Source organism: Trichosurus vulpecula, chromosome 2 (genome assembly GCF_011100635.1).
Source record: "Trichosurus vulpecula isolate mTriVul1 chromosome 2, mTriVul1.pri, whole genome shotgun sequence".
Lineage (NCBI taxonomy): Eukaryota > Metazoa > Chordata > Mammalia > Diprotodontia > Phalangeridae > Trichosurus > Trichosurus vulpecula.
In genome coordinates, this window is record NC_050574.1 from 138,722,111 (window position 1) to 138,738,103 (window position 15,993).

The following is a 15,993-nucleotide window of genomic DNA, read 5'->3' on the forward strand; positions in this document are numbered from 1 at the left end:
GTACAGTGTGCTACCAGTAGATCTAGATTTGGAATAAGGAAGACCTGAGCTTGATTCCTGCCTCAGACCCTCGCCAGACTCTGCACAAGTCACAACCGCTCCTAGCCTCATTTTCCTCACTTCTAAAATGGGGGTAATAATACCACTTGCCTCACAAGACTGTTGTGAGGATCAAATGAAAGAATATGTGTAATGTGCTATGTATCACATAAATATTAACTCATTAGTAATTATTACAGTAGGTAGGTGGCTCAGTGGAGTGCTAGTCCTGGAATCAGGAAGACTCCTCTTCCCGAATTCAAATCTGGCCTCAGACACTTACTAGCTGAGTGATCCTGGCCAAATCACTTAACCCTGTTTGCCTCAGTTTCCTCATTGTAAAAATGAGCCAGAGAAGGAAACGTCAAACCATTCTAGTATCTTTACCAAGAAAAACCCAAATGGGGTCACAAAGAGTTGGACACAAGGAAAAGGATTGAACAACAAAAATTAGTAATTATTATTGTTTAACTCAAAAATCCTTGCTCTGTCAACAGTGCCAAGTCAGAACATTGGGCACAAAGTTATATCTCTTTTACCCTCTCCCTCCTCCTCCCCACCCATTGACTGTTGTAGCAAATGATTACTTATTTTTAATTATAATTTTTCTCTCTTGCTGAAGTGCTATGATTAAGGTTCTTAAGTCATCTGAAGAGCAGGGCTATCTACTTTTTCTTGTCTGTAACCTCTTCATTGAAATATTAATTCATTTAGTATGTGACTGTTACATAAAAGCATTAACAACATAATGAAACCTGAGTGTAAAAACTAGCACATCAATTCTTACTTTTTACAAAATTTAACAAGCAAATATTTATTGATCACCTACTACATACAGGGTACTGGGCTAAGAGTTGGAGACACAAAGACAAACTAGTTCCTGCCCTCAAGGGACTCATATTCCTAGGCACAATACGGATATAAGTAAATATAGTACAAGAAAAAGTGAAGAGGGAAGGAGCTTCACAGATGAAGTGGTACCTGAATTAAACCTTGCTTGAAGGAAGACAACGATTCTAAGAGTAGAGAGGAGGAAATTTCATACATACCAAATGTGGAGAATGTGTAAGTAAATTCACAGAAGCAGGAAATGAAGTTTCCAGTTCAGAGATTCTATTTTGGCTTGGAAATAAACTTTGTGAAGTGGGGAAAAAATTTTTAAGGAATGAATTTTTTATTCTTCATGTTTCTCATATGAAACCTTCAGGACTATATGTTGGAGAAGGGAAAAGACTATGTAATGTTTCTATCTATATAACCCACATGTGAATCAGCTAGTCTAGTCTTCTTAGAATAGCATCTCAATAATTAAAATATTTTACAAGTTTTAAAAAATATTTTAGGGTTTGTAAAATGTTTGAAGTTCTATTAAAATCATTTGGTAAATAGATCTAATTAAAAAAGATAAGCATAGAAACTATATGTTCCTAAAAGTACCATAGACAATGAAGTAACAGTCATACCTAACATAAATATGCCAAATGGTATGACATCCAAATTCTTAAAAGAAAAGTTAAATGAGTTACAGGAGGAAATATAAAGTAAAACCACACTAGTGGGGGACCTCAAGTTGCCCCTTTCAGAGTTAGATAAATCTAGCCCAAAAATAAACAAGAAAAAAGTTAGGAAAATGAATAGAATTTTAGAAAAGTTAGATATGATAGACCTCTGGAGAAAACTGAATGAGAATAGAAAAGAATATATCTTTTTCTCGATGGTTCAGGGCACATATACAAAAACTGACCATGTATTAAAACATAAAAAACCTCACAACCAAATGCAGAAAAATAAAATGTATTCTTTTCAGATCATTATACAATAAAGTTACATTCAATAAAGGGATATAAAAACAAAGATTAAAATTAATTGAAAAGTAAATAATCTAATCCTAAAGAATGAGTCAAAGAACAAATCATAGAAACAATCAATAATTTCATTAGAGAATGACAACAATGAAACAACATACCAAAATTTATGGGATGCAGCCAAAATAGTACTTAGGAGGAAATTTATATCTCTAAATGCTTACATCAAAAAAAAAGACCAGATCAAAGAATTGGGCATGCAAAAAAAAAAAAAAAACTAAGTAAAGAACAAATTTAAAACCTCCAGAGAACACCAAATTGGAAAATCCTGAAAAGCAAAGGAGAGATGAATAAAATTAAAAGTAAAAATAAAAGCAAAAACATTGACTAATAAATAAAACTAGGAGATAGTTTTACAAAAACAAAGAATAAAATAGGTAAGACATTAGTTAATTTGATTCTAGAAAAGAAAGAAGAAAACAAGAATACCAGTAACAAACTGAAAAGGGTAAATTCACCCCAAAGAAGATGAAATTAAAGCAATTATTAGGAGCTATTTTGCCCAAGTATGTGCCAACAAATCTAATAATCTAGTGATTGTTAGTGAAATGGAAGAACGTTTACAAAAATATAAATTGCCCAGATTAACAGAAGAAGAAAAAGAATATTTAAATAACCCTATCTTGGAAAAAGAATTTAAACAAGGCATCAATGAGCTCCCTATAAAAAATATTCCCAGGGCCAGATGGATTCACAAATGAATTATGCCAAACATTTAAAGAACAAGTAATTCCAATATTATGTAAATTATTTGGAAAAAGAGGCAAAAAAGGAGTTCTTCCAAATTCCTGTTACAATACAGATGTGGTGCTGATACCTAAACCAGAAAGAGCTAAAACAGAGAAAGAAAACTGTAGACCATCTTTCCTAGTGAATATCAATGCAAAAATTTTAAGTAAAATACTAGCAAGGAGATTACAGCAATATATCACAAAGATCATACTATGACCAAGTGAGATTTAAACCAAGAATGCAGAGCTGGTTCAATATTAGGAAAACTATCAGCATAACTGATAATAACAAAACCAACAGAAATTATCAAATGATTATCTCAATAAATGCAGAAAAAGCTTTTGACAAAATACAGCACCCATACCTATTAAAAACACTAGAAAGCACAGGAATAAATGGAGTTTTCCTTAAAACGATAAGTAGTATCTATCTGAAATCATCATTAGGGATGAGACAAGGATGCCCATCATCACCACTATTATTCAATATTGTACTAGAAATGCCAGCTATAGCAATAAGAGAAGAAAAAGAACTGGAAGGAATTAGGATAGGCACCAAGGAAACAAAACTATCACTCTTCGCAGATGATGTGATGGTATACTTAGAAAATTCTAGAGAATCAACTAAAAGTCTAGTTGAAATAATTGACAACTTTAGCAAAGTTTCAGGATATAATACAAACCCACAGAAATCACAAGCATTTCTATATATTAGTAAAAAAAAAAAAAGTCCAGCACCATGAGATAGAAAAAGAAATTCCATTTAAGATAACTTAGACAATACAATATATTTGGGAGTCTACCTGCCAATACAAACCCAGGAACTATATGAACACAATTATAAAACATTTTTCATACACACAAAGTCATTCCTAACCAAATGGAAAAGTATTAATTGCTCATGGGTATGACAAGCCAATATAATAAAAATAACAATTCTACTTAATTTACTTAGTGCCATACCAACCAAACTACCCCAAAAAATTTTGTAGGGCTGGAAAAAGTGCTCAGAAACCTCATCTGGAAGAACAAAAGGTCAAGAATGTCAAGAGAATTTTTTTAAAATGTGAAGGAAAGTGGCCTAGCCATGCCAGATCTCAAACTGTGTTATAAAGCAATAATCATCAAACATTCTGGCACTGGCTAAGAAATAGAGTGGTGGATAAGTGGAATAGATTAAGTACACAAGACACAGTAGAAAATGACCATAGTAATCTAGTGTTTGATAATCCCAAAGATCCAAGCTTTTGGAACAAGAACTCACTATTTGACAAAAACTGCTGGGAAAACTGGAAAACAGTTTGGCAGAAACTATAGACTAACACTTCACACAATATACCAAGATAAAGTCAAAATGGGTACCTGATTTAGACATAAAGTGTGATACCGTAAGCAAATTAGGGAAGTGTGTAATAGTTTACCTGTCAGATCTATAGATAAGGGAATAATTTATGATCAAACAAGAGATCACATTACAAGATGTAAAATGGATGATTTTGATCATATTAAATTTAAAAAGTTTTGCACAAACAACACCAATGCAGCCAAGATTAGAAAGAAAGCACAGATTCAGGTAGGTTGCTCAGTGGTTAGAGCACTAGCCCTGGAGTCAGGAGAACCAGAGTTCAAATCCAGCCTCAGACATTTACTAGCTGTGTGACTCTGGGCAAGTCACTTAACCCTAATTGCCTCAAAAAAAATAAGGAAAGCAGAAATGTGGGAAATTTTTTTTTGCAGCAAGTGTCTTTGATAAAGGCCTCATTTCTCAAACATGTAGAGAGTTGAGTCAAATTTATAAAAATACAAGTCATTCCCCAATTGATAGTCAAAATATGTGAACAGGCAATTTTCAGATGAAGAAATCAAAGCTATCTGTAGTCATATGAAAAAAATGCTCTAAATCACTATTGGTTAAAGAAATGCAAATTAAAACAACTCTGAGATAGCCCCTCACACCTATAAGATTGGTTAATGTGACAGAAAAGGAAAATGATAAATATTGAAGGGGATGTGGGAAAACTGGGATACTAATGCATTGTTGGTGTAGTTGTGAACTGATCCAACCATTCTAGAAATACTTTGGAACCATTCCCAAAGGGCTATAAATCTATGCATACCCTTTGACCCAGAAATACTGCAATTAGTTCTATATACCAAAGAGATCAAAAACGAGGGAAAGGATCTGTATTTACAAAAATATTTACAGCAGCTCTTGTTATAGTGGCAAAGAATTGGAAATTGAGGGGATGCCCCTCAATTGGGGAATGGCTGAACAAGTTGTGGTATATGATTGTGATGGAGTATTGTTGTGCTGTAAGAAATGACCAGCAGGATGCTTTCAGAAAAACCTGGAAAGACTTACCTGAACTGTTGAAAAATATAGTGAGCAGAACCAGGAGAACGTTTTACACAGTAACAGCAATATTGTACAATGATCAGCTGTGAATGACTTAGCTATTCTCAGTAATACAATGATCCAAGACAATTCCAAAGGACTCATGATGAAAAGTGCTATCCACCTTCATAGAAAAAAACTGATGGAGTCTGAATACAGATCTAAGCATACTATTTTTCATTTTATCTTCTTCATAGTTTTTTTGGGGGGGGGGCGGGGGAGTTGCTTTTTTCCACAACATGACTAATGTGGAAATCTGTTTTGCATGACTGCACATGTATAGCCTATATCAGAAAGAGGGAGGGGGAGAGAGAACTTGGAATTCAAAAAAAAAATTTAAGAACATTAAAAATTGTTTTTATATGTAATTGGAAAAAATAAAATACTATTTTTTAAAAATCTATTATTTGATGAAGGCTCACCACATTTTAGGAAATAGGCAAGGGCCAAATGAGGAAATAATTTGGGGTGATTTACCAATCCTCCCAACTAGATGTCAGAGAAGGAAGAGTCTCCATGCATGTGACTGTGAGGTTAATCAAATATCATATTTATCTGGAAAATAAGTCAGTAAGCCTGTTCATTCTCATTAATGCAAGGGCCCATTTTCTTAGCAGCTTCCCACGATCCCAGAAAAGGAAGAAATTCCCATGGCAATGGAGATAGTGGAGATGGCAATGCTGAAGAACATACATGTCACCAGCAAAAAAAAAAATCTAAAGCAACAAACATTTAGGCTTTGTGTTAGGCATTGGGGATACAAAGATACTCTTTGTCCTCAAGGAACTTACATCCAGTTTGGGGGAATGAAAGTACACTTATAAGTAAATACCAAAAAAAAAATCTATGAAGTAAATAGAAGATAAATTTTAGGGTCAGGAATAGAACTCCATTGCTCTATGAATTCCACCTAAAGAGACTGGCAACCTGGAATGGATGTGAATTGCTTTAAGTGCATCTTGAGCCTTCTGGGAAGACCTAAGAAGATCTGTGTAACACAAAAGAGTACAGTACAGTATAGTATGGTGTAGTGTAGTAGAGCGTATGATGTACAGTATAGATATAGATGAAGGAAATGGGATTATTTTGTCCCTCATACTTAAAAAACATACAAGTATAATTTGGCATGATAATATCTCCTACTTCTGAAATTAATATAATTTGCTGCATCTTTGATGAGCTTTTAAAGAGAATGTAACAAGAATATAAATACCAGCAAACTCAAGTGTCTCGTGCATTCAGCTCTGGCTCCATCATGTACATAGAATTGTACTAGGCTCTGTGGAAGACAGAAAATGAGTTGAAAGGACAGCCAGTAAAAAGGTATGGAGTTGGCAAAATGGCAGACTAGCAGGAAGAAGATAAAGATAAAATCTACTCTACAACTCCTCCAACAGATCTAAACAATGCATGAGTGTAAGTCCTAATTTGGGGGAAATCTAGGGGAAAAAAATCACAGTTAATCATTTCTCTAGCCCAGATCAGCAAACATAAGAAGACAGAGAGGTCTAGGGACACTAAAGACGGGGACTAACCAGGAACAGCCACACAGAGGATTCCAATGAAGGAATATGCTAGAAATTAGAGCAAGAAGAGGTCCCAAATCCAGTACAGATGAACCTAAACTTGTGCAGGTTGAAAGAATAGGTGCTGTTAGCTCTGTTGCTCACTACCCAGCTTTGGGTCACAGATCCAGGGCTGACTGAGGAGGGGGATTGTCGCAAGTGGTGGCATTATAGAGCAAGAATTAGTACAAGGTCCTATTTGTTAGGGGTCCTTGACCAGCAAGTTGCTCTATCTCAGTACGCAATGATGAGGTGGGAGCCAAGATGGATATAACTCCAATTTATTGGCGGATATTATCCAGTTTTATAGGGGTTTGCACTACATAAGCAGAAGCAGGTGTTCAAGGGGTAAGGGGATGAGAGTATGGGAAGATCGATATCTGGTGGGAAGAATCTGGATTGTTGTAAACTATGTTTCCTACAAGTGTATGGGAAAAACTAGGGCTGTGGTAAGGTGGTTTCCATAGGAGTATGGGAACAGAAGGGGAGTGCTGTTCTACAGTATCTAAAGAGGCATGGGAAGGCTCAGGCATGTAGCCAGCTGATATCAGAGCTGTATGAGCTATGTGAGGCACGGGGCAGGATACCCTTGTAAAGTATCAAAGATGTTCCAGTAAGTAAAGTATCAAAGCATTGTTGTGTTAGGCACTGGTTCAAGAGCATTAGGTAGTGGCCAGCTGGGTTCCTCCTTCTGGGCTTGTGAGTCCTTGGTGAATGGACTCTGCCTGCATGAGAAAGGATGGCTATCAGAGCAGGAGGGGGATGCTGTTAGGGGGGTGCTAGAGACAGAAGTCTTTCCTCCGGGTACCTACCATGCCAACTCCTACTAAGCCTGTCTGGTATTACCCAGGAAACAGGCCAAGCGCTAGGGTCCGAGCAGCCCCAGGGTCGGCACTAACTCCCTACACCTATTCTGTATACTGAACATGGAACAAGTTCAGAAGCAAGCAACAGCTGTATGGCTCTGACTCCCAGAAGCAGAGCAGGGTCTCAGTTCCTGCTTCTAGCCTAGTTTGAAGCCTACAAAGGAATGTTCAGGACAGGAATCCCAGAACAAAGGGGAAACTTCATTCTGGTCACTTTGAACCAGCAGAGCTATTCAGCTGACTAGCAATAGCTGAACCTAGATGCAGTCAACTGGAACTCCAACTGAGGCAAAGCTACAGGTATGTTGTTCAGAGCCAAACCTGGGTCAGGAAGCTGCAGAACTCAGAGCAGGAGGGTATGGATCCAATTTTGCTCTATATTAGAGTACTTTTGAGTGCACTGAAAGCTTGTAGATCACCAGCTTGAGCTATCCCTGAGATCCTGGAATTACCTCAAGAAAGCAGCAATATGACGCTAAAGAACAGAGGCTCAGCCCAGATAGTCTCTCCAAAAAAGCTAACAGTTTGGTCTTAACATAAAATCCAAAGTAAGGAAACAGTCTGGAAGAATGAGAAAATTAAAAAAAGAATCCTACCATGAAAAGGTTTTATGGTGATAGAGACATTCAAGATATAAATCCAGAAGAAAAGAATGACTCTGAAACACCTGCAGGCAAAGCCTCAAAGAAAAACACAGCTTGGGCAAAGGTTCATCTAGAATTCCTGAAGCATATGTAGCAAGAGTTTTTTTTTTTGAGTTAACTTTTTGTAAATGAAAGGGAGTGCTACAGGAAAAATTTGGGAAAGAAAGAATTGCAGAGGAAATTAATAGCTTGGCACAACGGGTACAAAACCTTAACCAAGCAAAAAATTCCCTGAAAATCAGAATGGACCAAATAGAAGATAATTACCCTATGAGACAAAGAAAAATATTAGAAAAGCAAATTCAAGAGACTGAAAAAATGGAAGAAAATGTAAGGTATTTCATAGCAAAAAACCACTCACCTAGAAAACAGATTGAGGAGAGTGAATTTAAGAATCACTGGACTATTTGAAAGCCATAAAATAAAAAAAGACCCTAAATATCATATTTCAAGAAATCATAAAAGAAAATTCCCAAGATCTTTTAAAGTAATTGCCTCCTGAAAGAAAGTCAAAAATAAAAACTTTCAGGAATATTATTGCCCAAATCCAGAGCTTCCAGGTCATAAAAGGACAAACAGACCGAAAGACAGAATGCAAGTACTGAGGAGCCACAGTCAGAATCACAAACAATTTAACAAATACTACTATAAACAAGTGGAGAACTTGGAATTCGGTATTCCAGAAGGCAAATAGGTACAGGTTTACAGCCAAGAATAACTTATTCAGAAAAACAGGAGTGGGGAGTAGGGAAGGGGAGGGTGTTGATAACTTCCAAGCATTTCTAATGAAAAGACTAGATATACATAGAAACTTTGAGGAACAAATACAAGATTCAAGAGAAACATAAAAAGATAAACATGATTAAACAATCATAAGGTACTAAACAAGGATAAATTGCTTACATTCTAAAATGATATGATACATATACCCTCTCAGAACCCTATTATCAGGGTTCATAGAGGAAATCTGATTAGAGAGAAGGTCTGGGAGTAGTTCTGTTATGTCTTAGTGATCTTAAAGAATGAAAATGTAGGAGAAAAGAAATACATTGTTTGGAGAAGGGGGAAAGGAAAGGGAGGGAGGATTGGGAAAAGTATATCATATAGTCATGGTGTACTAGTAGACATCTACACAAAAAAAGAGGAAAGCGTGAGGGGAACAATGACACTTGAACCTCACTATTATCTGAACTGGTAAAAGGAAGGAAAAATATACACACACAGAGTATGGTAAAGAAATATACTTTACTCAGCAGGGAAATAGGGAAATGGAAAATTAGAGAAGAGATAATAAGAAGGAAGACAAAATAAGGAATGTGATGAGTAACCACTATTCCAGAAGACTTATGATAGCCACCCACAGGGTACTCTTAGAACATGAGGTAGCAGCCACCTTGTATACACCCAACCAAATAGGAGTGGAAATTAGAGGGAATAGCCAGATGAGGCAAAAGAAAAGGACCAGCCATGCCAGAATAATCTGATTTCCCTTTTTGTTAAGTCTACTATACTGATAGATCAGGGGAATGCTGAAAATATCATCATGCTAGATTTCAGCAGAGCTTTGACAAAGTCTCATACCATCCTAGTGCATAAGATGAAAAGATGATAGCATGGTAAGGTGGATTCAGAGTAAATAAAAACTACATACAAAGTAAATAAGTTAATTTGGGAGACCACTAAACACTAGGATTTGTAGGGATCCGGAAAGGCTCAGGAAGCTAAGAGTTCTAAGAGGCAGAGGTGAAGACTAAGTACTCTAGAGGCATGGGGTACAGCCTGTGCAAAGTTGTGGAGACAGGAAAAAATACCTTTTTCAAAAAGCATCTATTAGGCACTTTAGTTGAAACATTGAGGGTATGAAATGGAGTAAGTATGCAAAGGCAGGCTGGTGACAGACTGTAAAGCCAAAAGGAGGAGTTTGTTTTTTATGTTAAAGGCAAGGGGGAGCCTCTAGACCTTTTTGAGCTTGCTCAGATCTATATTTTAGTATTATTACTTTGGCAGCTATATGGATGACGGGTTGGTGAGGTTAGAGATTGGAGGCAAGAAGACCAATGAAGAAGTTGTTACAATAGTCCAGGCTAGAGGTGGTGTGGCCTGAACTAAAGTGATGGCCACATGAGTGGAAAAACAGGGACAGATGCAACAGTTTGTGGAGGTAGATTCAATAAGATTTGCCAACTGAATGGATATGGAGAGTGAGTGAGGAATCAAAGATGGCTTTGAGGCTGCCAATCTGAATGACCATAAGGGAGGTGGTGCTTCAAATTACAAAGAGTTTAAGATGCCATTGGGATATCTAGCTGGAAATATTCAGAAAGCCACTGGTGATGCGGTGTTGAAACTCGGGAGAGACTAGAGTTAGGCATATAGATGTATCCTAAGCTCTAGGCATATTTCCCAGCTCCCACTTTCTCTGGACTTTGACTGAGTACTATCATCAGGATTATAAGGATAATGCTGAGAGGATAGAGAGTTCTTGTTTGTCACTGTTGAGTCATTTTCAGTCATGTCTGACTTCATGACCCCATTTGAGATTTCTTGTCAAAGATACTGGAGTGGTTTACCATTTCCTTCTCCAGCTCACTTTACAGATGAGGAAACTAAGGCAAATTGAGTTAAGTGACTTAGCCAGAGTCACACAGCTAGTAAGTGTCTGAGGCTAGATTTGAACTCAGGAAGACGAGTCTTCCTGACTCCAGGCCCAGTGCTCTATCCATTGCGCCACCTTGCTACCCAGAGAGAGAGTATCGAATACTATAATTCATGAGCCCCCATACAGTGTGCTCCAATGCCATTTTACCTCTTGCTATCTCCCCAATATCATTTACATAATTAACATCAATCAGCTCTTACAAAGGAGTATTTACTGAGAAGGTATAGCAAGGACAGAGATGCAACATCTCTCCAAAAGTCTTGGATACACTATTGTACAAACAGATACAGAGTCCAAGAGGAAGGGGACTCAAATTTAGAGAGAGCTCATGTGGGCAAAGGGTAAACTCGAGGCTCCTGATTATTAGACCTTTTCTCTCCTCTTGGAGTTTTCATGAAATACCTCTTCAATGTGCATAGTTCTTTCCTAGCCTTTGAGGATTGAGGTCTGAGAGTACTAAAGCCTCCTTTGTTCGGTATGTCTATTCTATTCTTGGGCCCCTGCTGCTCCTGGAACACTTACTATTGGAGACAAGAAGTCCAAATACTCTGGCCCTTTGAAGGTCACAAAGTTTTCCTCTGATTAAAAACTGTCTTCCCTGAATCCCCCATTCCCCAGTAATTGCTTCTTAAGGGCTTGTCTGGAACTGCTGCACCACTAGTCTGGCCTGCTATTAGAATCCAAACTGACCTTCTGTTTATCCAAGCCCTCTCTCCCCCCAGGGCATGACTGATTTTCTTTAACCATTCCCAGCAGACTTCTGGAAAAGCACCATTTCATTTCACCTAATGACTCAAAACACTTTGTTCCTTCTTAATTTGATTTAAGTCGATTGTTTGCAGCAATAGTGAATACCTTTGATTGCTTGATTCCGTATAGGTATCTACAAATTGTTCACACCACATCTAACTTATACATTTGACTGATTCTCTGACTTGGTCAAAAAAGCATTCTTACCAGATGTGGTGCAGAGCTTCTTAGTAGACACAATAATTGGGAATGAGTTGTGAGATATACCTTCTACATGAATGCGATGGATAACTGTGAAGACTTCACAGGATATGTCTAAGGGAGTAGGAGAGGTTTGGGATTTGGCCTTGTGATTCTGGAAGGTCAGGGCCTAGAGCTGTGGGCATGCCCTTTCCCCTCTCTCTCAGATGTTAGAAGATAATGAACTTCCTGTGAGCTATTTGTTCTCTGCTCCAGGAAGGTCTCTCCTCCCCCCTACCCCATTTCTTCTCCTAGACTTTCAGATGCCACCCCGGCATTTGAGTTCTGATAGGGAAAAACCTGAATGGATTGGATCAACCTTCCTCCTCTGCCTAGTTTTCACGCCTAGACTGTAAGCCCACCTCCCAGCCAATGGTGAGAAGGGATAGAGGTGGGTGGGAATCTTTTTTCATTAAGAATATAAATTAAGGCAGGTTCCCTTTCACCTCGCTTCCTCCATTATGGAGGTGTGCCCAAATCTTGCAAGGTTTGTAAAATAAATTTACTTTGTTTCTCCTAAGGATGTCTCTCCTATTATTTAAAAATCCCTGTCCCACACATACAGAACTGGGAACACAAGTGATTGATGCATTTGAGGTGGCCAGGTGGCACGGTGGATAGGGAGCTAGACGTGGACTTAGGAGGACCTGACTTCAAATCCTTCTTCAAACACTTACTAGCTGTGTGACCCTGGGCAAGTCATTTAACCTTTGTCTGCCTGTTCCCTCATCTGTAAAATGGGACTAATAATAGCACCTCCCTCCCAGGGTTGTTGTGGGGATCGAATGAGGTGATGTTTATACAGTACTTCATAAACCTTAAAGCCCCATATAAATACGAGCTATTATTATTATTACATTCAACTGAGTCTTCATTCCATGATTAGAAGTCTGCCAGGTTCTGTGGCCAATAGAAAACAAGTCGAAGTCAAGGGAAACAGTTGAGACTGAAATATCACTAAACAGAAGCAATCCACATCTCAACAAGAGTGCTCCCAAAATCAGTCCTTCGTCCTAAGGTTAGGATGCTTATTTTTAATAGTAATAACTCAGAAGAGAGAGAGATAATTTGGTGTAGTGGCTAGAGAACCAGCCTAGAGACCAGGAAGACCTGGGTTCAGGTCCTGCCCTTGGTAATCATTGGTCATGGAATTCTGGATAAGTCAGATAACTTCTCAGTGTCCCCGATGACTCTCTAACACCATAGAATGCAGAAGGTGCCAACCTGAATGGGCAAAAGGAATTTCCTTACCTGCAAATTCCCTGTGCCAATGAAATCGCAGATCCACTTCCTTTATCATTAGTTTAGAAAAAGGCATAGATACCCCGCTTATCAAATTTGAAAATAACATAAAATCGGGAGGGGAAGGTAACATAGCGGATTACAGAACGGGATCCAAAAAGATCTTTTTTTTAGGGGGGAAGGCAGGGTAATTGGAGTTAAGTGACTTGTCCAAGGTCACACAGCTAGTAAGCGTGTCAAATGTCTGAGGCTGGATTTTCAAGTGTCTGAGGCCGGATTTCAAAAAAGATCTTAAGAGGCAGGAGTGTGGAACCTCCCACCTCAAGACCACATGTGACCTTCTAGGTCTTTGGGTGCAGCCTTTTGACTGAGTCCAAGATTTAGAGAACAAATCTGTTTATTAAGGGGATTTGTTCTGTGAAGTTTCAATTCAGTCAAAGGGCTGCACTTGAAGACCTAGAAGGTCACATGTGGACTCAAGGCCACAGGTTCCTTACCCCTGGCAGAGCATTGAACCAAATTTAGTAAGATGAAATGGATCAAAGAGGCAACTTCACAAACACATGACAAAGGAAACATAGCTAAGAAATGGCTCATATGAAAAATATTAGGGAGTTATAGTGGACAAAAAGCCCATTATGAGTTAAAAATATGACATGGCAGCCAAAAAAAAGTGCTAATATACTCTTTTTCTTTTTTTACTTTCTTTTTGTTTTTTAAAATTATTTTTTATTTCATTAAATATTTCCCAAGGACACATAAAAAGATTTTAACAATATTTTTAAATATTTTGAATTCCAAATTCTCTCCCTCTCTCCTACCCTTGACCCCTTCTTGAGAAGTCAAACACTTTAATTTTGATCATAGATGTGAAGTCATGAAAGCTAATATAATCTTAAGCTGCACTGAGAGTGATAGATTTGACAGTTCTCTGCGTTCCTCCTGGTCAGAACAACTTAAGGGTACTGTGCAAAGTTCTGGGTACCATATGTTAGTAAGAATATTGACAAGTACATACAGAGTCGAGTGACCAGGATGGTGAGGGGACCAGAGATCATGCCATTTGTGAAGCAGTTGAAAGAATTGGGAATGTTTAGCTTAAAAAAGAGGAGACTGAGAGGAAATGACAATTATCTTCAAGTATTTGGAAGACTGTCACGTGGAAAAGTAATTAGACACCTTCTGCTTCACCCTCTCCCTCCTTGGCAGAATTAGAAAGATAGATGGAAGTGTAAGAGAGGCAGCATTAAGTTATATGTACGGAAAAAATTTCAGGTTAGATTAGCCTTGTCCAAGGGAGCCTTTAAGTGCATTCTACATGACTACTCGTCAGGGATGTTGTTGATGTGGATCCTTTTCGGTAACTGTACAGAATGACCTTCAGAGGTATTTCCATCTTGGAGATTCTGGGACGCTAGTGCAGAGAGAACAATGTAGGTGAGTAGCCAAGATGATGGATAGGCTAAATTTTAAAAATCCATCTACGTGTTATTTTAAAATAACCATAGGAATTAGTTAAGCTTTTTAGAATTAAAAAAAAAGGATCAGCATCATTATTACAGAAACTTTTAATTTAGTTACAATTTTTTCAACTTCTTCAGTCTGACAGTTATAGATTAGGTTTGTAGTAGTTTCATTGGGGGAAGATGGCAATGCACGATAAGTAGACATAAGGAGCTAGGGAATGGAGAATATTTACCATCCCCTGCAAAAGGACAAAGTAACCCTGCAAAGATGTTCCTCCGTTGCATTCAGTTTGTACAGAGGCAGCCATGTCAGCATGTCCAAAACTGAACTCACTGTCTTCCTCCCAAAAAATCTGCCGTCATCTTAACTTCCCTATTACTTGTAAGGGCACCACCATACTCCTGGTCACCCAACCTGGGTGTCATCCTTTACTGTTTACTCTCTCTTACCACACCCTCCCCCATATCCGGTCTGTCACCAATGCCTGTCAATGTTGCTTTCATGGCATCTTTCCCATATGACCCCTTCTCTTCTCTGACGCTGCTACAACCCTGTTGCCCACCCTCCTTATACCTGGACTATTGCAATAGTCTAAAAATGGAGCATTTGGTCTTCCTGCCTCAAGTCTCTTCCTAGTCCAGTCCAGCTTCCACTCAGTTGTCAAATTAATCCTAACATGCAGATCTGACCAAGTCAACCCCATTTTCAATAAACCCAGTGGCTCCCTATCACTCTCAGGATGAAATACAAAATCCTCTGTTTGGCATTCAAAGCCCTTCACAACCTAGCTCCTACCTTTTCTACCTTTCCAGTATTCTTATGTCTTATTCTCCCTGCCTATTCTTTGATCCAGTGACACTGGCCTCCTTGCTGTTCCTTGAATGAAGCACTACATCTCCTGAAGCTGGGAGTTTTTTTACTGGCTTTCCCCCATCCCTGAGATGCTCTCCCTCTTTATCTTTGCCTCCTAGCTTCCCTCAAGTCCCAGATAAAATCCCACCTTCTACAGGAAGCCTTTCTTGATCCCCTTTAACGCTAGTGCCTTCCTTCTGTTGATTACCTCCAATTTAGCCTGTTTATAACTAGTGTCTCTGTAACTGTTTTCATCTTGTCTCCTCATTAGACGGTGAGCTCCTTGACAACAGACACTGCCTTTCTTTGTGTTCCCAAGTGCTTACCACATAGAAGTCACTTATTGGCTGACTGTCCTGAGAGCATGAGAATGATAAGTAGAGACCAGTTAGAAATGGATGTCTGATCAAAGATGCTTCTAGTTAAAGTTGTGGACCAGAGAAGAGAGTTGATTTGGAGAGAAAGGTCCTGGAAGCAATAATAACAGAAAATCCTGCTTCCACATCTCAGCACCAGTTGATATGTGCTGGTTACGTAAGTGTCCCTGTTATTTAGACCACAGGCTGGGGGCAAGAGGTTGGTGGATTTGGCAAATGGCTTCTTGTTTGCTGGTGAATTAAAATTTGGATGTAGAGATTGGCTTTGAGAAGACATAAAAGATTAGGGAAGCGGGCGGGA